General features: G+C 40.8%; 1 protein-coding gene across 1 annotated transcript in view; it reads left to right on the top strand.

Annotated features, from left to right (window-relative positions):
- Window positions 1-24,256, top strand: part of LOC134220219 (calpain-C) — a 99,154-nt gene that overhangs the window by 50,707 nt on the left and 24,191 nt on the right. Inside the window, exon 2 of the mRNA XM_062699216.1 lies at window positions 9,050-9,087. The gene's annotated coding sequence lies outside the window, so the exon portion shown is untranslated. The remainder of the gene's footprint in view (window positions 1-9,049; window positions 9,088-24,256) is intronic.

The raw sequence follows: 24,256 nt of genomic DNA, 5'->3' as shown, positions 1-24,256 counted from the left end.
CTTTTAAAAAGATGAATATATGTCATGCAGAAATAACTTCATTTGCTGTTTATTGCCCTTACAATTTTGCCATTTGACTTTCCGTATATTGTAGTTTGGTTTAGTCAACGACGATCTTGCTGCTGACCCAGAGGTAAAAAGATTTTAGGTGAAATAGGCAAATAATAGATAGATAGAATCTGTACTTTAATTCGAAAAAATCAATTTAGAACATCCCTTTTATAATGTTAAAGTGACAATCATTACAAATAATTTAACATATTATGCATAAGTTTCGAAATTGATGATTTCACAAATATTATGCCAAATGACCATTATGCCAAACGGCCATTATGCCAAACGGCCGTTATGCCAAACGACATTATGCCAAACGACCTTTATGCCAAACGGCCTTATGCCAAACGGCGTTATGCCAAACGACTTTATGCCAAATGACCTACCACCAAAATAAAAACCCAAAAATGTCGGGATTGCAGTTGATCCATCATCATACTTCTTCGGATATTCTCAAGAATTCTTTGAGAATTTACTTCAGGAGTTGCTTTGGAAATTTCTCAAGAATTTTTCATTTAGGTTTTGATCCAATTCAGTATCCAAAGATTCTTCTTCTTCTTATTCGCATTACATCCCCACACTGGGACAGAGCCGCCTCGCAGCTTAGTGTTCATTGAGCACTTCCACAGTTATTAACTGCGAGGTTTCTAAGCCAAGTTACCATTATTGCATTCGTATATCATGAGGCTAACACGATGATACTTTTATGCCCAGGGAAGTCGAGACAATTTCCAACCCGAAAATTGCCTAGACCGGCACCGGGAATCGAACCCAGCCACCCTCAGCATGGTCTTGCTTTGTAGCCGCGCGTCTTACCGCACGGCTAAGGAGGGCCCCTCCAAAGATACACCCAGGAATTAATTCGATTAGACATCCAGAAGTTCTTTCAGGCATACCTTCAAAAATTCCTCCAGTAATTCCGTTGTTAATTTCTTTAAGGAATCCATCGGAAATTCCTCCAGTGATTCATTACTAAATTCCTCAACGAATGTCTTCAAAAATCCTCAGCAAATAAATCTTGAAACATTTTCAGAAATCCCTTTAATTCATTCGAAAATTTCATCCAAAATTCTTTTAGAAAATCTTCCGGAATTTCATTCAGGAATTCCTTTAGGTATTCTTTAGGAAATTAATATTAGGAAACTCTTTCAGGTATTCCATTCTCTCGGCTCCCTTAAGGTCACTCCTGACGGAATCCAAGTTCCAAAGTGCTCGCGTTTCGGGGGCACACCACTCGATTCAGAGGCGGCGCACAACTGTCATTTTTGTTGATTTAGCTTTGCTGCGTCGCAGCATGCGTGATATAATAAAAATAACAGTTGTGCGTTGTTTCTGTATCGAGTGGTGTGCCCCTGAAAACCTAAACTTGGATTCCGTCAGGAGTGACCTTAATTCCGCCGGGAATTACCGAACAATTTCCTAATGAATTTCTAAAGCAATTTGAATTTTTTGAATTTCTCTTCGAATTACCTACGGAAATTGTGTCAGGGAGACCTCTCGAAATTTCCGTATGAGAATTCCTTCGTGTTTTTTTGGAAATTGCTTCAGGAATTCCGCTGAACTTGTTCAAGAAATTGCTCCAGCAATTATTTCAGAAAATTCCTTAAAGAAATTCTTCAAGTAACGCCTTAAGAGATCCCTCCATGAAGAAATTTTTGGAATTATTTCAGATTTTCTTCAGAACTTCATCCAGGAATTCTTTCGATTTTTCTTGTAATCGCATCGGACATTCCTCCGGAAATTTAATTGAATATTCTTTGAGACCTTCAGAAATTCCTTTAATTTTTTTCGAGAATCACAATTCTTTTAGGAATTACTTTAAAAATTCTTACTGGAATTAGGGTATCTGTTCCCATATTAATAACAGCCCGTATATTAATCCCAACCGTCGATAACCCAAATAAAAAATCAATTTAATTGCAATTTCTCACATCGTATGTACACAATAATGGATGGAACACATTCTTGAATGTTTGGAATATTATTCAAGATTATGTTTAAGTAATGTTTTAATGCACAAGAATCAAATTATTAAAAGATAAAATTATAAAGCACTTTTATTTTCATTTTCCTACCTCTGAACTGTTGGTTTGATGCACTGCTCGATTGCTACTAGCAGATTCATCTGTTTTCACGTCGTTGTTTTCCACTAATTTTCAAGCTAACACAAATGTATCCTTTCAAAATTCACTTCACAACACATAAAGCACATCACATTTTCACTTTAAATATAATTATTTTTGAAAAACCAACGCGATTTCCTATAGTTTGATATAGGTCTATTTCGAACAACGTCTAAATCATCCTTGTTCGTATTCCAAACTGTTTACATGGCTTGCAGTGCTCTCAAGGGTTGCCGACCTAGATTTTTATTTTAAAGCGCTTGAATGAACTTTCACTGTGAAATTCTCTCTCTTATGTTTGTAAAATAATGTATATCGAAAAGATAATCTATGACAAACATAAAATTAAACTGATAAGTTGGAAAACTTCAACAAAAACTGCAATTTCGTAACTATATTTTAACTCAAATACAAAACATTGAAGAAGTCGACATCACTGCAATCATATCGTTACCTATACACACACGTAATGGTGTGCGTATTTTATGTTGGAAACAGTATTATTGATATAGGTACAAGCATAGGATTAACTGTTTTTGAATGTTATTGAAATAGGTGCATGGCGGTGATGATGTTTTTTAGCTAAATACTTCTATAATGTGATAATAATTTCATTTTTAAATTTACTAAATTGCTTTCAATAAAAAATTACGTGATCCGAGCATAATTATTCTCATGTTTCTTGATTTTTGGGTGAGAAATCAATGCATTTCATATGCGCATTGCCTTATTGTTATTGATATAGGAACAGGTACCCTACTTTAAGAGTTCTTTTCAAAACTTCGTCTGGAAATTCTTTTGAAATATCCATTAGAAACTCTTCAGAAAATTCCTTAATAAATAAATAATAAATTTTCTGAAAAATTCTTCCAACAAAATTTCTTGAATAATTCCTGCAGGAATTTCGGAACAAATTCCGTAAGGTCTTACTAAAATGATTTCCCCAGGATTTCTTGGAGAAAGTTTCTAAGGAATTTCCGGAGAAATTTACAAAGGCCTTCCATAGAAGTTTCCGAAGGAATCATTGGACGAATGTCAAAAGGCCTGGCGTAATTTTCTAATTTATACCTTGAATTAACTTCTGGAGGAGTTCTCAAAAGAATTTCTGAAGCGAGAAGTGAGAAGTAGGAAGGGAGAAATGAGAAGTCACAAGTGAGAGGCGAGAAGTGAATAGTGAGAAATGAGTAATGAAATAGAGAAGTGAGATGTGAAAAGAGAGAAGTGAGATACGAAAAGTGATAAGTGAGAAGCGGGAAGTGAGAAGCGATAAGCACAGACAAACAGACATAACACATTGAACATTCACTCATCAAATTAATCGTCGTTTAAACACTAACGACATCTGTTGATTTCAGTTAGTTGGGCAAATCACGAACCAGATGGCGGTAGTGAGCAAACGTCAAACTAGAGCAAATCAGATGTGTGCGCCACGAGTGATCGATTGGCCAAGTAATGATTATTTGAATTGACCAGTAAATCAGTGAACGATGGAAATTTGACGAGTATTATGTCTATTTGTCTGTGCGATAAGTAAGAAATGAGATTGAAAAGTGAGAAGTAACAAATGAGAAATTAGATTTTGGTATCTGACATCTAAGATGTCGTGAGATTTAAGATGTGAGATGTGAAAAGCTAGTAGAGAGAAAGTGAAAAGCTAGAAGTACGAAGTGAAAAATGAGAGTGTGAAGTAAGTAGTGTAAAGGAGTAAGAAGTGAATAGTGAGAAGTAAAAACTGAGATGTGAGAAAAGAGAGGTGTGGAACGAAAAATGAGATGCGAGAAAAAAGAAGTAAAAAATTAAGTACGAGAAGTAAGATGGACGAAGTGAGAAGTGAGAAGCGAGTAGTGAGAAGTAAAAGACGAGCAGTGGAAAGTGAGAAGTGAGATGTGAAGTGATAAGTAATATGTGAGATATAGGAAGTGAGAAATAAAAAGGGAGAAGTGATAACGTAGAAATGGAAATAAGAAATGAGAAGTTAGAAGCGAAAAGTGAGAAATAAGAAGTGGGAAGCGAGAAGTGAGAAGTAAGAAGTGAGAAGCGGGAAATAAGAAGTGAGAGATGAGAAATGAATAGTGAGCAGTGAGAAATGAGATAAAAATGTGAGATGTGAAAAATGAGAAGTGAGAAACGAGAAGTGATAAGTAAGAGCTGAGAAATGAGAAGCTTCAAGTGAGAAGTGAGATTTAGAAGTGAGAAGCGAGATTTAGAAGTAAGAAGTGAGAAATTCGATATGAGAAGTGAGATGTAAGATGTGTGAAGCGAGAAGTGAGAAACGAGAAGTGACAGTGAGAACTGAGAAGTGGGAAGCGACAAATGAGAAGTGAGATTAAGAAGTGAGAAATTTAACACGAGAAGTGTAGATGTAAGATGTGAGAAGTGAGAAATGAGGAACGAGAAATGGAAAGCAGTAAGAAGTGAGAAGTGAAGCCAAGAAGGAGGAAGTTAGATGGGAGAAGTAGGGAGTGCAAAGTGAGAAGTGGGAAGTAAGAAGTGAGAAGTAAGAAGTAAGAAGTGAGAAGCGGGAAATAAGAAGTGAAAGACGAGTGGTGAACAGACGTGTGAACCAAAGAAGAGCAAAAGGCTCCGTGTGTGTGCCGTGTGCCGCGTGGATTTCGGCCAGCCGAAGAAGAGTTTTGTAGCGTGCAAGATTGCCGTGAAGTTTGGCCACTAAATAGGATTCTTTCTGGTCAACCAGCCGCCGAACACCCGGAATAGTACTCGTGTTCGGGTATGGAAAAGCCGTTAGAGCGTGGCTCTATTCGCAGCAGAAACGACACGATCAGTGCGGAGCTACTCTTTACAATGGCGGAAACCCGGACAAAACCTCAATTTTTTTTTCTTTCGTTTTACGAAACTCGTATTTTTTTAATTTCACACGTATACTAAATGAACTGATTCCAAAATTTGATGATTGTAGCTTGTAAATTTTTGGTGGTTTGTTGAAGTTAATGCTGTAAAGCATATCCCAAACAAATTAGTATGAAAAAGGAAATTTGACTAAAGTTTTCTCGGGAACTATTCGGAACGATCTGGTATCATGTATTGAAATCTATTTGTAGTCTACCTTCCGGTGCTGCTTATAGCTACTCCAAAGCTGGAAATTGACTGCTTCAATGTTAGAATGAGGACGCTGTTAATGCTTTAGATCTTAAGGCTTGCACCTTCAGAAGTAGTCGAGTAGCATAGTATGGAACCCTCAATGGATAATTCGGTAATGTGCTAAAAATTCCTTATCCTATTCCTTTGAAAAACATTAGAAAGCATGCCATTAAAATGAATAGAAAACACTGTAACAGTTAGCTTCCATATTTCGCATTCATTCGAAGAATTACGATTCCTTGATTCTCCATCTTATTTTCGCAGTCCACTTTGTTTTTTTTTGGGAAGTGTTTCTGTTAAAGCCTTTCCCTCCCAAAAAACTATCAATAAAACGACCCTGAGGTCACGACCAGGGGCAGACGAAAGTCCCCCCTAAGAAAGAAGATCTAACATCGTCATGCTCGTTTGGCTACACTAACTTTGTGATTTGGGTACAATATTTAGGCCCCAACCCGGAATGCGGGTGGTCGTCGAGCAACTCGATAGCATTATCGAGTTCGCAAGCGGAAGGCAGAACATCAGTAAGGAACTGAAACAGAACCTGCTGGTGCACCGCCATTCTGTTCGAGTCGTAAGACAAGAACAGAACGCTTTTATCAGCCACCAGGGGGAAGCGAGAAGGCCGACAAAGGTGCCTTAACCAAGGCCTTCTCCTTCCTTGGAAGAGCGACTTTGGCCCAAGAGGCGATTGATTTTGCCCTGACGGCCAACGAGGAAAAAACTGCGCCTAACCAAAAACGGCTCAGTCAGTAAAGTCTTGACGGAGCAGATCGGTGTGTAGTGGAGTCCGAAAGGCGTTGACCCGAGAAGGCCACTTCTCGGTCCCAAAAAAGCAAAAGGCACCAACCAGACGCAAGTCTCCAGGTCGCAAGAGGGTACCAGCCGGTCCGTGCACAAAGGACCGAAAATCCCTGGTAGCTGGTCAGTAGCTCAAAGCGGGAGTCGAGCGAATCTCAAACCACAAAGAAAGTTGGTGATAACTGCTAAGGATAAGTACGCCGACGTCGATGCGGGTGACCGAAAAGCCTTCGGCGTTGGGACAGGACGTGCGAAGCTTTTCGCGCATCAAGACCGGTGAAATAATATTAGTGCTGAAACGTGGAGCGCAAGCTAGCGGGACGGCTGACCTAAGGGATCTTGGGTGACGGCGCCGAGGTGAGGTCGTTGGGGACGGAAGTGACCTTCCAGTGCAAGCAACTGGACGAGGTCACGAACGCACGCAGCTAGCCTACCCTAGGTCATGGAGCGAGGGATGTTAAAATCGGATGTACATTCAAAGTTAATTGCCTATATGCCGCGTATTAAGCCACCTGGAGTATATGCATAATCGAGTTTCAGACATAGTAATTAACACGATGCTCATGTGCTTATTGAATTGGATTGGGTATAAACCGATGGCGAGGGTATTGCATAAGCCTTGGTTGATCCGGTTGATAACTGGAAAATGCCTTGGAGAGCCTTGAACATCTAGTATTCCTGAAAACTAATCACTGGCTTGACGTTCAGGAAGACTAAACTTGACAGAGTGTTCATAATTATCAGACAATGTGGTAAAGGATTTAAACATTTCAGATTCACTTGCATGCTCTTAGAAGCGAAATCGTCCCAAAGCCTCGGATATATAAATCTTCAGGATATAATTCATCTCCGACTTGACTTTTCTGCAATGCCAAGATTCTGATGAACAATTTTGCTGAAAAAAGTGGGGACCTAGCTCTCTTCTGCGATTTTACATAGCCAATCTAAAACGCTGGGAATATATGACCCATTGACACATCCGTCCCGAAAGGTTTAAGGAAAAACGCTGTTCTAGGAGCCCTCCTTAGCCGTGCGGTAAGATGCGCGGCTATAAAGCAAGCATGGTCTTGAGGGTGGCGGGGTTCGATTCCCGGTGCCGGTCTAGGCTAGTTTCGGTATGGAAATTGTCTCGACTTCCCTGGGCATAAAAGTATCATCGTGTTAGCCTCATGATATACGAATGCAAAAATGGTAACTTGGCTTAGAAACCTTGCGGTTAATAACTGTGGAAGGGCTGAATGAACACTAAGAAGCGAGGCGGAAATGTCCCAGTGGGGGATGTAATGCCAATAAAAAGAAAATAAAAGAAGCTGTTCTCTAGGGCTTATTCCGGGCAATTTTCCTAATGTTCTGGATTATTCGGAGGGACATTCAAGCTTTCCCACATTATATTCGAACTAGCAAAATCGAAGAATAGTCTGCAATCGAGAAAGTTTAAATTCGAGAATTGAATTCTGGCTGTCAACATTTGGTTAATATTTTTACCAATGAACCTCTTTGCGCAATGGCTTAACCGACACGCAGCTGTGCTGCGGCATACAACTGGGTAAGTTCATATGAGTTGGCGCTCCGCCGATCAAGTTCGATTGCAAAAGAGAAATAATGACTAGCGGTCGGACCAGTTCCGATGCTTTCTTCTATTTAAGGAGCGCTGAAATACTGCCTGCTCCTACTCTATCGCTGGCAGCTGGTTTTGGCGAAGCAAGATATTAGGTTGAGTGCCAATGCTCATGCGGATTATATTTATGAAAAACAGATAAAAACATCTAGATTTTACGGAAATGTGTTATAATTACAATAATGGTTCTTACCACCTTTTAGTTCTTATCGATCATACCTCATTGAAATAAATCAAAATATAGTTAGGATATTGTTAGATATTAACAAGGTTTTGAGGTTTTGAATGAAACTTTGCAAAATATCATATTGTACATGATTTTTCACAGTTATCACACATGATAATTGAATAAGATATTCCTCTCATATATTGTGCAGTGTTTGTTGTAAATTTTAAATATTTAATAGCAAAATACAGAGCTACTGTATTGCATTTTAATAAAGATCTGTAAATCCAAAAATAATTCTAAGAATTACAAAAAAAAAATATGAAAAAATGTGTATTTTTCAAGAATTGTTTAAGAATTGTTCAGCGTCCAGTGTGATAATTTATAAGTTTTGTTTTTTAATCAGTCTTCACGCTAAAACGAAGAAAAGTGCGGACCTCGATCTGACATGTTTCTCCTCCAAAAAAGTTTTCTGCAATTAATGAAATAGGTTCCATGAATTAAACCAATGGCATCACAACTCATCGTTGAGAGCTTCACGATAATAAAGCCCTTCAAATTAATCCATCTATTGCGAATCGGTTTATTGGCCTTATGTTATACGAGGTACAACCGACGGATAAGATGCTGCTATTTGATTGCATTGAGACTCGTACGGACAATCTTCAGCGAAAAAAATAACATCATTCAACGAACGGAACAAGCACACGTATGCGAACGAGTGCTTCCAATACCGCGATCGAAACTTTAGCCGGCTTAGCCTAGGCCTTGCTCGCCGATGATGTGCTGAGATGCGACTTGACTTATATTGGCAAGGTGAAAGTGAAAACGTAACACGCTCTCGAACTCGCTGAAGTTGGTTTCTTCTCATGGACATGATTTATTTATCTGGTTTTGGGGTGTACGGTGCGGCGATGTGGAATGATGAAATCACCCAACCTATCCAAGAAAGTGGCTGGCTGCTGGCTGGGCCGAGAGGATTGACTTATGTTATGTGTACGTACCGAAATGGTGACGACGATGAGATAAAAGTTCAAGTGCCTTGGGCAGGTTTCCGATGGGACCGGGCGGAATAATACATATCGAGAAAGTTTTAAAACCATTCGGACAGTTCCATATTAATGGCAGTGAGATGTACCGAACCGAATGACATTAATCACATTCATTTCCTTTTTTCGATTCTTTTTTCAGGATTTTTCCGTTCATAATGGATTGCTGGCGAATAAAGTGTAAGTTGACAATGCTTATTAGTTTGTAGTGAATTTTCCAGTGTATTCAAAGAACAAAGAACATATGAACAAGAAGGCGCTTTCAAAATCATATTTTCCTTACTTTTGCTGTCTTGTCCGCTGATGTATCATAAGAAAGCAAGAAACTTGTTTTTTCAAAAATTCACATTTTTTAGATTTTGCTTCCGTCTATTGAGTTCGTCTCGGAAAAGAGTAAACGCAAATGCAAGAATTGACCTAAATTTGGCCCGTTTTTCCTGATTTAACTAAACTGACCAGTTTTCCAGAACTCAAAAAATAACCATATTCGATTAATTTGTTCTCACTTACCATAAGTCGAGTTAATACTGTTCAATTTTTCCACTTTATAACATTAAAAATACATAGCATAGCCTTCTTTAGTGTCTTTTACTTAAGTCGACTTAAAACATAAGAATCGGTCGTTAGTTCTTGCAAATTTATTTGATATGCCTTATACGATGATTAATCTCAGTTACTCTAATATTTATCTCCAAACAACATGATATCTAACCCCTTTTCTAATGATTTCTTTGGTCATTAACTCATTTACTGGCAAAAAATTAGTCTACATTTACAATATGATGCAACGAATCGCATTCGAAAAAATTGCTTCCGCAGTCTTTTTTAGACGTCCGGACCTCTCGAACACGAAGAAATAGTAACATTGAACTCCATGACTCAAGAGTTACGACGATGATTTGTTTATTTTTGCTGTAGCTATGTATGCTTCGTGAGAAATTTCTCGCCTAATAGCTCATTAAACGGGTTTCTTCCCGCAATAGGCTCGAAGACGCCTGCTGCTGAGTCCGCTAAGCCCCACGTTGATCTAAAAACACTTTCCCTTTTGTCTCTCTGTACGGTAGCAGAAGGAGCGCTGCTGGCTGCAACGAAATTTGAATGCATGGATTCGATTATTATCTGCCTCGGCGATTAGTCGAGGAGTGCCGCTGCCATTGTTTTTTGAGGGCACCCCACTGGTTAGCCGTTGTAGATGCCTGTTTCAGTAATTGCAACAATTGACTGACTAGCTACCAACTAGCCTCCTGATGATCAGTTTTGTTTGCTTTCATCGATGTTGCGTATGTTGTACGTACTCTGCTGGTTTCCTTACTGAGGAAAAGCATTTAAAGCTGCAAGTAGAGCGGTTTAAGCGAAATGTTCATGAATAGAAAAAATACAAGTTCACAATATTATTTCGTTCTGTTTGACTGATCATATACGATTACGGTAGACTAAAATAAAAATTAAAAAATAAACTTGTAAAAAATCGGAAATTGCCCATAAAGAAACCAGATAAGAAGCAATTAATAAATATAAAACTTCCATAAACAAAACAAAAATATATTAGCACTTTGAAATGTAAGAATTTCAATGATAAAAGAAGTATTTTCTATAAAGAAACCAAAATCTTCCTTTGAAAAAAAAATACAAATACCCATGAATAAATCAATATTAGTAATAAACAATGGTGCGGTTGATCAAAGCGCGGGTGATGTGCGTAGTTCGAGTTTCAGGGGCATTCTCGAAACGCGCAGAGGGTTACGGCAAGGTCATGGTCTTTCGTGTCTGCTATTCAACATCGCTTTGGAAGGAGTAATACGAAGGACAGGGAGTAACACGAATGGTATAATTTTCACGAAGTCCGTACAGCTATTTGGCTTCTCCGACGACATAGATATTATGGCACGTATCTTTGAGGAGATGGAGGAAGCCTACATCAGACTAAAGAGGGAAGCTAAGCGGATCGGACTAGTCATCAACACGTCGAAGACGAAGTACATGATAGGAAGAGGCTCAAGAGATGACAATGTGAGCCACCCACCGAGTGGTGGTGACGAAATCGAGGTGGTTGAAGAATTCGTGTACTTGGGCTCACTGGTGACCTCCGATAACGATACCAGCAGAAACATTCGGAGACGTATCATGGCAGGAAATCGTACGTACTTTGGATTCCGCAAAACGTTCCAATCAAATAGAGTTCGCCGCCGTACCAAACTGTCCATCTACAAAACCCTTATTAGACCGGTAATTCTATACGGACACGAGACCTGGACGATGCTCGTGGAGGACCACCGCGCACTGGGAGTTTTCGGAAGGAAAGTGCTGCGTACCATCTATGGTGGGGTGAAGATGGTGAACGGTACGTGGAAGAGGCGAATGAACCACGAGTTGCATCAGCTGTTGGGACCATCCATCATTCACACCATGAAAATCGGAAGACTGCGGTGGGCCAGGCACGTAGCCAGAATGTCGAACAGTAATCCGGTGAAAATGGTTCTCGACATCGATCCGACTGGAACAAGAAGGCGAGGTGCACAGCGCGCAAGGTGGATCGATCAGGTGGAGGATGATTTGCGGACCCTCCGCAGACTACGTGGTTGGCGACCTGCAGCCATGGACCGAGCTGAATATTTATATGCAATTTATATGTAACCAGATTTAGTCACAAACAAGTTGCTGCAACAATTTTGATCTGACTTGTGCTGCTCGGGTGGGCTCACTGGTTGCGTTGCGTTGCGTTGCGTTGCGTTGTAACGGAGTATTTCGTAGATTGCATACTGATAGCTGTCATGTATATTCTTTATCTTTCTTACCCCAACTGCTTATGGATTACTATTTGGGAATTGATAGCAACCCAATTGGAGGTCCAAAATGATAAAGCATGAAAGCTACCATTGCTGGCCACGCCCATCTTCTCCGTTACTAGGGAAGGGAAGGAAATGATGATATGACATCTACTTAACGAGAGGCCAGCGACTCACCGACGCCCTCATAGATGTCAAGGAGTTGGATGGTTGGAAGGGAATATAGTTTAGGAGTATCATCATAAGCAAATGATATGATAAGATTGAATACACGTTGGGAATGACCATGCTAAGAAATGTATGTCACTCCATTGATGATTTTGCTGGGATGGGGCGAAGCTATTAAACTTGCCCTGGCTAATAAGCCTAGGTTTAAGTGCCATTGATCGCTCTCTGAAACGAGAAAGAAAGTTAAATATTTAAATCCCTTCCCCCTTTTTGTTTCTAATTGAAATTGTTAGGGAAATATTGATATCTGTATATGTTTTTGTAATGAGCGAGATTCAAACATGTAACTAGACACGTAGTGCATCATGAACGTCACATCACCGCGAACATGCGTACTAATGTACAAACTGAGTGAAAAAAGTAATATTCAAGGCTGAGGAGTGAGTCAAAGATATTTTCACCACAAACTACGAAACATTGTCCATAGACCAGAAAATTGCATGATTTAATCATAAAACGAAACGTACGAACCCTGCATAGAAATATACTTTGGTATATATCACTGTCCTCAAGACACCTTTACCATATTGAAAATATTGAAAATATGGTAAAGGCGTCTTGAGGACAGTGATATATTTTATTTAATTGAGAAAAAAATCATGGGTAGATTATAATAAGAAACAAAACTCAATTACAAATAGGCTTCAAACATCTTTCAATTGCGATTATACGTGGCGATGTTCCAGGTATATTCTGACAATGAATATACAGTTTTGAAGTCAAAACGCAGACTGTCCTAGTATTCTTGACAAAACCAACGAAATTGTACATGATTGAATCCATGGAAATATGGGTTTAGTCATTTATTTGTTAACACGGAGAATAGTCGTTTTCTAAATCTATTTAGTTAAACTTACTTCATTGCAATGTTTCTTTTTACTAAGGTATTAGATAACCACAGTAATAAGCAGGAAAAATGTTGAACATGACATTGGAAAAAATATGAATTTAGAGTAGGATATGAGAAATTTAGCTGGAGTTAAATAAGCTCTACTACAGTCCAATGCATACACCTCAAAGCGCTCTAAATGATGTCTTCACTCATGTAATAGGAACTTGGTCATACAACTTGGCTGCACTTTCAGTATGTTTCAATACAATCTAACATGTAGGTATATTCCTTAATAAAAACATCTGGATCCCTCATCGTTGACAATGAGACGTCCCGCGATTCGTTTGCTGGTCACATTATCAATGAATTACATTTACATTTGGGGATATCAAATCCTTTCCTAAAGTACCCGCATATGCACATTTCGAATAAAATCTAATTTGAAAAAAGGCAAAACTTCCCAGTGCTTGGTTGCTTTTGACGGAATATCAACAAAAAAAGAGGAAGCGGTCGCCTAAAAATAATAACGATATTGAATAGAATAAAGTAGTAGTAAAAATTAAAGATTATTTTCAGATAAAAGTACCTAACTACATATATCAAATATTCTATATTTTGTTATATGTACTGCCATTGTAATAGTCTAGTCCATGATAAGTAAACATTACTTACCAATTGAAACGAATGGTAGGAGAATATTTGTCGCGCAACTCCAGAAGCAACAAACACCCCACCCGACCACATGATCGTCTAACGAAGGGATAACTTACCATTTGCACCATCGTGTTGGAAGAGCCATATTGCCATATTGGTATATTACCCAAATCCTATTGGGCGAGTTTCGATACCCAAGCGTTCCTTTACCGGAATCACGAGCACTCTCATTCGACAATACGTACTTGTAGTAGACACGTCAACATCCCAGCTCTGCTTCCGCACAGCCTGACAGGAATCCATCAAACCTTTCACCAGCATGTAACATTGGACGCCTGCAATTGCCACACGTATCGGCACACTTCCGGATTACCACCTTTATATGCTCCAAACGTTGTAACCCTCTTCAGATTCTCGTGCAAGCTGTCCATCCATATGAGGTGCAGCAAAACATCACAAGGCATGCGTTCGAATTTCACAGCGTTCAACTCCCGTTTTAAGGGCAAAGCAAAGTGTCCAAGTGTTAGCGATGAATCCTTACCCTGGCCTCTTATGAAAGTCCACGCTGTGCAAAGTTTACGGCATTTTTTCCAGACATCCGGTCATCAAGCTCTTTTGTTCGGTGCTCTCTCCATCGGAGAAGAAATCTGCTATACATGGCCTTCCGCTGCGCTTGCGTATGAAGGCAAGAGATAATTGTCCTGTAGATTTACTCCCACATTCGCGGAGCCAATCAACCGATGAATTGTAAATGTAATATTTAATATTGTAATCTGCTCGGGTGGGCTCACTGGTGACTGCCGAAAATGATACCAGCAGAGAAATTCGGAGACGCATAGTGGCTGGAAATCGTACATACTTTGGACTCCGCAAGACGCTCCGATCGAATAGAGGTCGCCGCCGTACCAAACTGACAATCTACAAAACGCTCATTAGACCGGTAGTCCTCTACGGACACGAGACCTGGACGATGCTCGTGGAGGAGTTTTCGAAACTTTCGCGCACTCGGAGTTTTCGAAAGGAAAGTGCTGCGTACACAAATTCTTCTACCACCTCGATTTCGTCACCACCGATGCCAACTCGCGGTGGGTGGCTCACATTGTCTTCTCTTGAACCTCTTCCTATCGTGTACTTCTACTTCGACGTGTTGATGACTAGTCCGATCCGCTTGGTTTCCCTCTTCAGTCTGTTGAAGGCTTCCTCCATCTTCTCAAAGTTACGTGCCATAATATCTATGTCGTCGGCGAAGCCAAATAGCTGGACGGTCTTATTGAAAATTGTATCACTCGTGTTAATCCCTGCTCTTCGTATTACCCCTCCCAAAGCAATGTTGAATAGCAGACACGAAAGACCATCACCTTGCCGTAACCCGCTGCGGGTTTCGAAGGGACTCGAGAATGCCCCTGAAACTCGAACTACGCACATCACCCGATCCATCGTCGCTTTGATCAACCGTGTCAGTTTATCCGGAAATCCGTGTTCGTGCATTAGCTGCCATAGCTGGTCCCGATCGATTGTATCATATGCGGCTTTGAAGTCGATGAATAGATGATGTGTGGGCACGTTGTATTCGCGGCATTTCTGCAGTACCTGGCGAATGGTGAACACCTGGTCTGTGGTGGAACGTTCGCCCATAAAACACACATGACACCTTCCATCCACTCCTGCGGCAAAACTTCCTCCTCTTAAATCTTGGTAATGACCCAGTGCAGCGCTCTAGCCAGTGCCTCACCACCGTGTTTAAATAGCTCTCCTGGTAGTTGGTCAACCCCAGGGGCTTTGTTGTTCTTCAGCCAGCCAATATCCTCCTGTATTTCCTGGAGATCTGAAGCCGGTAGAATTATGTCCTGCGCGCGTTCTCCCAGGTCCATCACCATACCGCCACAGACAAACAGACATAACACATTGAACATTCACTCATCAAATTCATCGTCGTTCAAACACTAACGACATCTATTGATTTCAGTTAGTTGGGCAAATCACGAACCAGATGGCGGTAGTGAGCAAACGTCAAACTAGAGCAAATCCGATGCGCGCGCCACGAGTGACCGATTGGCCAACTAATGGTTTTTTGAATTGTCCAGTAAATCAGTGAACGATGGAAATTTGACGAGTGTTATGTCTGTTTGTCTGTGATACCGCCATCTTCGTCTGCCACATCGCCATTCAGGTGCTCTTCGTAGTGCTGCCGCCACCTTTTGATCACCTCACGCTCGTTCGTAAGAAGGTTCCCGTTTATGTCCTTACACATAGCAGGCTGTGGAACGTTGCCCTTACGTGAACGGTTCAACTTCTCATAGAACTTTCTTGCGTTATTAGCGCGGTACAGTTCCTCCTTCTCTTCACGATCTCGATCTTCCTGCTGGCGCTTTTTCCTTCGAAAAATCGAGTTTTGTCTGTTCCGCGCCCGTTTGTATCGTGCCTCGTTCGCCCTCGTGCGGTGTTGCAGCAATCTCGCCCATGCTGCATTCTTCTCCTCAACTAACTGCTCACATTCACATTCATTCCGAAAAATTGACAGTGCAGAGCTGAATATGAATATGTTTAGAAGTGACAAAGGGGTGACAAAGAAGGCCAATGGGCTTCATAAAAAATAATCGATTATATAAAGCTCTGAAACTGAGTAAGTTATTCTATGTTTTGAATATTCATGCGACGTTTGTCGAAATTCTTGGTGAAGTTGCTTCATGAAGATGTATACTTTCATACTACTAAAATGTTCGGGACCCGTCGTTAGATTTCTTTTTAAATACCCAGAAAGATGAGAAGCTATATTTTCACTAAAGTGCCTGCATTATCCAGCCTATATCACAATAGATCTAACAAATGGTTGGGGGCAGCAGGGACCATGTCCAAGGGCTTGACGACCCCTCCCCAGCTGTCTGCGAGTCAGTGGGTTATGCCTAGGAGGTGGTGGGGTTAAAAGGGGGCTCTGTTAATTCCCTCCCAAAAACCACATATTCGCAAGCAAACCCTATCAAGCGACCGTGTGCCGCTTAAAGCATACAAGCCCCATAACCCCGAATCCCAAGGTGTCAGGCGACCCGTGCCGATGGGATGAATGACCTGGGGGGTGAAACAATAAGCCAGGTCGTTAACGGAGCCTGTGGAGGTTCCACAGAGTGAGGGCTGCTTCGGCGGCAAGCGGGTGGCAGTGGGTGGCACCCACACACCCCCAAGTGGTGCACATGTGGTGCAAGCGAACAGGAGTTGGGGGTATTACTCGTAATACCCCCACAGAGTGAGGGACCGAGTGTATGGGTGAGCACACAAGTAAGTCTCGCATGGTACGCATGGTCGGTAGTGTTAGAATGACTGAAGTCTGGTGAGGCCTGGCAGGAGTGTCGGGGGGCAGATACCTCTGCGGCACCTCAGAAGTAGGGGACACGAAAGTCTCGCTGCGTCTGGCAGGAGTGTCGGGGGGTTGATGCTTCTGCGGCACCTCAGAAATCGGAGACATGTAAGGTAAGTGGTGCCGCCCCGTTGCAGGATGGGGAGACCACCACACTGGCTGAGGACTATCTGGGCTTCGAAATGTCAATAGGTGGGTGCTGCATGCAAAGTACCTAACGGAGACCTATTGGCAGTATGAAAGCCTGGGTAGGTGAGTGTTAGGCACGCTTGACTTGCCGGGTGTTCCACGCCCAAACGATGCACAGGAGGTGCACAGAGTGGATAAAAATGGGAGATGGGGGTATCACAACCCCCACTGAGTGAATGACTGAATGTCAGGAGAGTGGTGCACAAGTGGTGCAAGTGATTGGGACTGAATGTATGAGTGAGCACACAAGTCAGACTCGCACGGTACGTATGGTCAGAGTGGCTGCTTAGGCAGTAGTGTGATCCGGCTGCTAGGGACGGACTGAGTGAAGTCTCGCTAGGCCTGGCAGGAGTGTCGGGGGGCAGATACCTCTGCGGCACCTCAGAAGTAGGGGACACGAAAGTCTCGCTATGACTGGCAGGAGTGTCGGGGGGTTGATGCTTCTGCGGCACCTCAGAAATAGGAGACATGAAAGGGTCTGTCTCGTAGCTGAGGTAGGAGCGGCATAGGAGCCACCAACCTAGGGTCGCCTCCGGCTTGGTAGACAAGTGGTGCCACCCTGTTGCAGGAACACCACACTGAGTGAGGACTGTCTATGTTGCGAGATGGCGGCATGGGGTACCCCCTGCAGGGTACCTGTTAGTTGGTCCCTTGCAGTCATTCAAGCGGCATAGGCAGGTGAGTGTTGGGGCACATGTGGTGCCAGTATGTCTTGTGCAAATGTGTTGCATGGGGAGTGTCGAAGAGTTGAGGCGCATACGTTCACTTGTGTACGTCATGGAGGGGGCGCAATGCCCAATAGTCATCCCCCCGAAGTATTGCTTAATTGCGGGCCGGGGGAATGACTGGAGAGGAAGGAGTTGGTTTTAGTGGGTCGGGAGTGGTGATCCCATCCCCACACTACCTGGGTTCGCCTCCCCAGGTGTCTGTTTGCAGATTTCCATTACCTTCGCAGAAAAAAAAAAAAAAAAAAAAAAAATGGTCGTTCCTTGTGCCTATTATGGACCCTCCCTTGTGCGCTGGGACCTTGTGGACCCTTTATCTCACCTAAATTTACAAATTAGTTAATAAAGCTCTGTCCAGTTAGAATCCGGAATCATTTATTGTATTGCAGCGGCACGGAAAGTGACCGCTGCAGGAATTATTTGACAGCAGTATGTCTACTTAGGCGCCCACTTTCTGTGGTATAAATTTTATGGTGTTTCGTGCAGCGAGTAAAAAATATTCCAGATGGAAGCCGAGAGAAGAAAAAAAAAATCTGCACACCCCCGTTGATAATCCTGTTCATCGACGGTGGAACCTACGTCAAAATGGATTTAGGATAGCTTCCTGGCCAAAAATTCTGCATGGCGACGGCACGAGGAGTTGTTCCTATGAGATTAAGTTTGCTTTTATGGACAAATTTGCCAAAAAACTAATTATTTAGCGAGGGATATGCAGCTGCAGAGCAAAGACCAAAGTGTTCGTGACGGATAAGACGATGGACTCTAAGCTGTACAAGGAAAAATGTTTCAAAACCGCGTACTAAGTTTCATAAAAGTCCATGAAGACCCGCAGTTCTGACCCATCGCCCAAAAGTGGATAAACGCGACTCAGATGAACAAAATGTGGAACAAATTTGCCAAGGAAGTTGTCTCCGGAGGTGTTCAGCGTTTGATGAGAGGAATAAAGAAGAAAGTACGAATTGTCACTAGAAAACTAGAAATGATTTGCATTTATATTTTTTCATTAAAGTACAATAAATTACCTTTGTTTTGATGTATTTACCTCATTTGTATGTCAATCCGTTACCTAGATACAGATGTTTTATTATTCCGGATTCTAAATGGACATAACTTTATTACAAAATTCCTGTTTCCCTGTCCATAACAAATGTATCGAACTGCTGTCCTGTTTCATAAAGCAACTCCACCCTACAGAAGTTTGCAGAAAGTAGTCGATTCCAGCGTTTAATTTGGGGTTTTGTTCAGGGGGTCCATTATACGCACGGGGTTTACTACTAGCACTCACTCCCTAGATGTACCAGTCGTGGCTATAGCACCAGTTGTCGCACTAGTGCTTTATATGTCAAATGACCAATCAAATCACCACAAACCAAGTTCATATCGATAAAGCATATTTATTATACGATAACACCTTTGATCTCTTCCAAAACAAGCAAAGCACAATTGTAAAAATTTATTTTGCTTAATTCTTGACGTTCTTTGTACCAGTTGTCGCAGTAGTGGTCCCAATTTGGTCAATTCCATAAGAAAACAATGGGATTTGCTAAATAAGGAACCAAAATTAAGAATAGTGCCACAACTGGTGCATGCGTTTATATTACGGATTAATCAATTTTGAGGATTAAAACAAATTTTATTGTGGTTTTCCCAGCTGTTATAAGCATGAGCATGAGCATTATGACCGCACAATTCGCAGTTGCTACTCCGTGATTGACTGAGCTTGCGAAATTGTACAGAGCAGGCTTCGGAATTCTCACTCATATGAATAAAAACCTGCGATTAATCCATTTAGCGGAGTGTGATTTTTCATGGTCCCCCTGTGAGGAAGTATTCTCACACAACATTTTTATCCGGATAGAATGGCCGGTGATAAATTCGTGAGCGCCGGATCGCCGGATAATTTAATTTTAATCCACAAATTTTTCTTCTCGTCGCCTCATCAGATAAATTTTACAAGCATATTTACAAAAATTTAGGACCGCAACGGGATTCGAACCCAAAACAATTTTAAAATGTTCAGAGCGCCCACTAAAACCACACCACCACATGAATTGATTAAAAGCAAACGGAAAAACTCCTGTATTAAACCTTTTGCTTATCGTGGCGCATCGTTAGATTCAATCAGCTTGGAGTGGCAAAGCAAGCGGCATTTGATTTTCGCGAAGCATGGGAAGAAGGATAACAATTTTTCGCACCATCGCTTGTGCCGGAGTTTATCGCACAGTAATTTATCCGGATAAAATGCATGGTGGAGTGATCAGTTGTCGCGTGAGTGAGTGAGAAATCCGAACCCTGGTACAGAGAAAACAATTAATGGGGCTTGGGATTAGCTACCCGTTCTCAATGTACATGTTTCGGGAGCTCAAATATTTAAAGTCAATAACGGCGCCGGCCACGTCTTTACGGTCATATAGGAATTGAAGGATTGTTAGTCCGACTCTCTTTGCTACTAGAGACCGAGTATACCTCTGCATCTCCACGATTGTCTTGGGATAGGATGTCGTTTTAGTTACAAAGGATAATTTATCTGGATTCACTTTGGTAAGCGATACGATCTATGGGATGGGAAATAACACTAATTCGAGTTAAAAGTTAAAACATGCACGCCCGGTTGCATATGAAAACTGAGAAGATTCGCGTTTTGGACGACCGCACGGAAGCGCAGCACTCTGTACTCACTTGATCGATGGCTACAGCAAACTATTGAAGAACGCGCTTTTTTCTTTATTCACTCGCACAAAGCAGTACAAAATTTCGGTGACCAGCAGATCATTTTGCTTTCCGCACAAAGCAAAACTTAATTTCGACGACCGGCCGATCGCTCTGATTACTGGAGAATCTGAAACACGAGAAATCACGCACTGAAATGATTAACTTTATTACCGTCTTCGCAATGCAGAACACAATAATTCGGCCGATCGCACGATCGTTCTACTGTCCTGTGGTTTTCCCAGCTGTTCTAAGAAGTAGAAAGTAAAACTTTTCGCTTGACATATAAAGTCCGCATGCCTTTTACTTACTTTTAAAAACTTCTTGTTCTTATATATGGCGACGATTGATACACCCACCCTAGTAGTTTTTTTTTTTTGTTCTACTAAACACGCCGTGATGGCCATGAGTTGTTCGCCAAATGAACATCACCATGCCAGACAGGATATTGTGTAACAAATACGGGAAATGTTACGTTCTAATGAATGTTATGATGAGAGATTGATATGTTCCTGCTTTAGTCTTATTTAGTCCCGCTTTCTTCTATTGTCAGATCACTTCCAGACACGTTCAAAGTCGGCTTTTGGCTGTCAACATTTAATCGAATATTGATCATTGATTATTTATGTATATTCTACAAATTAATTGAATCCCTTGATCCCGAATCCTATGCCTCGTCTCGTGGATACATTGTAAACCTGATCTCGAGACACCACGACTACGTTGGCTTATGGAGTAAGACGCTATAATATGCCCCCCTAAGGCAATACCTTTGAAACTTTTTTACTTTTCAACGCAATTTTTACAAACTTTGTATTATTTGTTAGTCCAAAAAGTCGCAAATGCATTGCCTTTGAGTAGTCATATAAAAATATTACAGAGAACACGTAATAAAGCTGGGCAATACGCCCCACCGTAACCAAAGACGTTTCATTGCGTTTCATTAGTATTTTATCTATCCCATAATGAAAAGGTTACAAATCCTTATGTGCTTGGCTCTACAAAACCCACATAAGTCTATTTAAGCAGGTGTGAATTACATTTCAACATTTTCCATATCATTTGGAAGCAACTGCTGCCGCTCGCTGCGCTTGTTATCAGTTGGTAAGGGCATATCGTACTGCCTACACTGGGGCGTTTTGACCAGTGAAACATATTTTTGAAGTTCAATCAAAGTTAATTGCCTATTTCCGGGGATTAAACCACCCGACTTGGACGTTAATTTACAATGTTATGGAAACTCATATGTGAATATGTACGTTATGTGGAAGATATTGATTTGAAAAATGTATTGGAGGTAACCACTTTCCCTTCGATGGGACTCGAACCCATGACCCTACAGTACGCTAGACTGGTGCTTTAACCAACTAAGCTACGAAGGACCTCCGTCGGCCTTCGCAACCTAGCGGCTACTGAACGAGCTTGCCTACGCAATGCGGTCGGGTCTGAGCTTGACGACCGACTGGCAAATGCTTACACAACCTCACTTGATCAGTACCGTTGCTGATGAAGAATGTGTATAGCCGCCAGACATTCTAAATACTCACGCTCCTCTAATGTGGACGTGTACAATACACATGTGGAAGTATTGGCTTGCGAAATGGATTGCGAGTGATTTGACTATGCGTCCAATTTGGGAATCTCGAGCTCGTTCAGTAGCCGCTAGGTTGCGAAGGCCGACGGAGGTCCTTCGTAGCTTAGTTGGTTAAAGCACCAGTCTAGCGTACTGTAGGGTCATGGGTTCGAGTCCCATCGAAGGGAAAGTGGTTACCTCCAATACATTTTTCAAATCAATATCTTCCACATAACGTACATATTCACATATGAGTTTCCATAACATATTTTTGAAAATAGTTTCATTCTTGAAGATGGAAGCAATTTTATGTCATATTAACCACTGAGAAATGTTATTTTGTTTCTGAGTGTTGCAGTGCAAGTTTGCTACAGTCGCTCCAGAATGTTGAGCAAACAAACATTGATGTTACATCAAAACTGTAACTTTTTGTATTTTGCTATTATTTTCATTATGTAATACAACAATACTTTCATATTCACATAGTATGATGGTTTTACAAATATTTAAAAGCACCAACTGATTTTTACCCTTAGTTAACTATAGTTTCTAAAAATCAACGTTTTGGCCAGTTGGAGTGCATTATGCCGTTCTACCCTATCACTCTGTTACTTACTAACGTATTAATAAGATGATATCGATAGATAGTATAACACACACCTGAGCCTACCAAATAACAAACTTGGAAAAAAAATTGATAAATTATTTCAAAACTAAACACGTTTTAAATGAGCAAAATAATCTATCACACAGAATTGAGACCGATTTACAACCACAGAATTGAGACCGATTTGGGGCACTTTCATCGGTAAACGTCAATATAAACAAGACGTCGTCTGGCTATGTCATACTATGTTTTGAATAATCAAAAATCGGACCGAAGTAGCTTCATGAAGTTGAACATTTTAAGCTCTGTTCATAACAAGAGTAGCGCCCGAAGCGAAACAGCTGACAATTTTTGTGAAAAATCTTTAAAAAATTAAACCAGCTTACACCAAATTTGGATTGTTATACAGCTGTCCATGTTTACCCTAATGTCAAAGGCTATAAATTTTTTGAAAAATAAACTGGGCATAACCCAGCGAGAGACAAAATTTTTAGAAGACATTTTTTTTAACCCTCTCAAATTAAAGAAAATGAACATTAGTTCATTACAAATATGGACGAAATTATTGCTATTTTCAAATTTTCATACATTTTAACATGCTACATTAACATAAAGATTTGTTAATGTTTGTTATTTTTTACATGTCGAGCTCGTTCCGTGTGAAAAAAGTGCTCAAGTTTAAAAATAGTCACCCATGAAAATGTTTTTATCATTTTATATGGTTGTTCACTTTAAAATGATACACGATGAGAAATGATTCAGCATCACATAACTTAAAAGTTATAATTATGGTTATTCCAAATAATCGGTACATGAAGTGAAGATCGAAAAAATTTTGACCACATTATTCTTTTCTGAATATTTGTGCAGTGTTTATTCTTTTTGGACAATTTCCGATCTACAGCATATCAACCATTGAATAACGAATACAGACGAAACGACCATTTAAAACTCGAAATTTTAATGGGTATGTCGCAGACACACATTTTGATAATTTATTTGTCAATGATGAACTTTATAATTATTTAAAAAAATCACTTTAATAACGAAATTTAAAAAAATCGTATTTGTTAACAGCAAGTTGCATTCGACCACAATTACGCTGCGCTATAGAAAATTTTGGTATCTAACACTATGGTCCAATGCACCGAGTTCATCATTGACGTTTGAGACGGGCGCTGTTTACTAAGAATGAATACTTTTTCATTCATCGAGTTCATGCAAGTGTTCATTTTTAGTAAACAGCGCCCGTCTCAAACGTCATTGTGTTCATTCGGTGCATTGGACCATGGTCCAATGCACCGAATGAACACAATGACGTTTGAGACGGGCGCTGTTTACTAAAAATGAACACTTGCATGAACTCGATGAATGAAAAAGTATTCATTCTTAGTCAACAGTGTGTTTTTCCACTTTTTCACAGTGTACCACGTGAATTTGACGTCACACGCTCCGTTGCTTGGATTGCAATCGTGACGTCATGCTCGTTTGGCTACACTAACTGACAGTTCGTTTGGCTACACTCGCCTTCGCCTCAGCTCGTCTATGGAACCTATGGTCCAATGCACCGAATGAACACAATGACGTTTGAGTCGGGCGCTGTTTACTAAAAATGAACACTTGCATGAACTCGATGAATGAAAAAGTATTCATTCTTAGTAAACAGCGCACCGCTCAAACGTCAATGATGAACT

This window comes from Armigeres subalbatus, chromosome 3, assembly GCF_024139115.2.
Source record: "Armigeres subalbatus isolate Guangzhou_Male chromosome 3, GZ_Asu_2, whole genome shotgun sequence".
NCBI classification, from domain to species: Eukaryota; Metazoa; Arthropoda; class Insecta; order Diptera; family Culicidae; genus Armigeres; species Armigeres subalbatus.
Note: the sequence above shows the minus strand (reverse complement) of the source record. Positions and strands in the feature narration are given on the sequence as shown.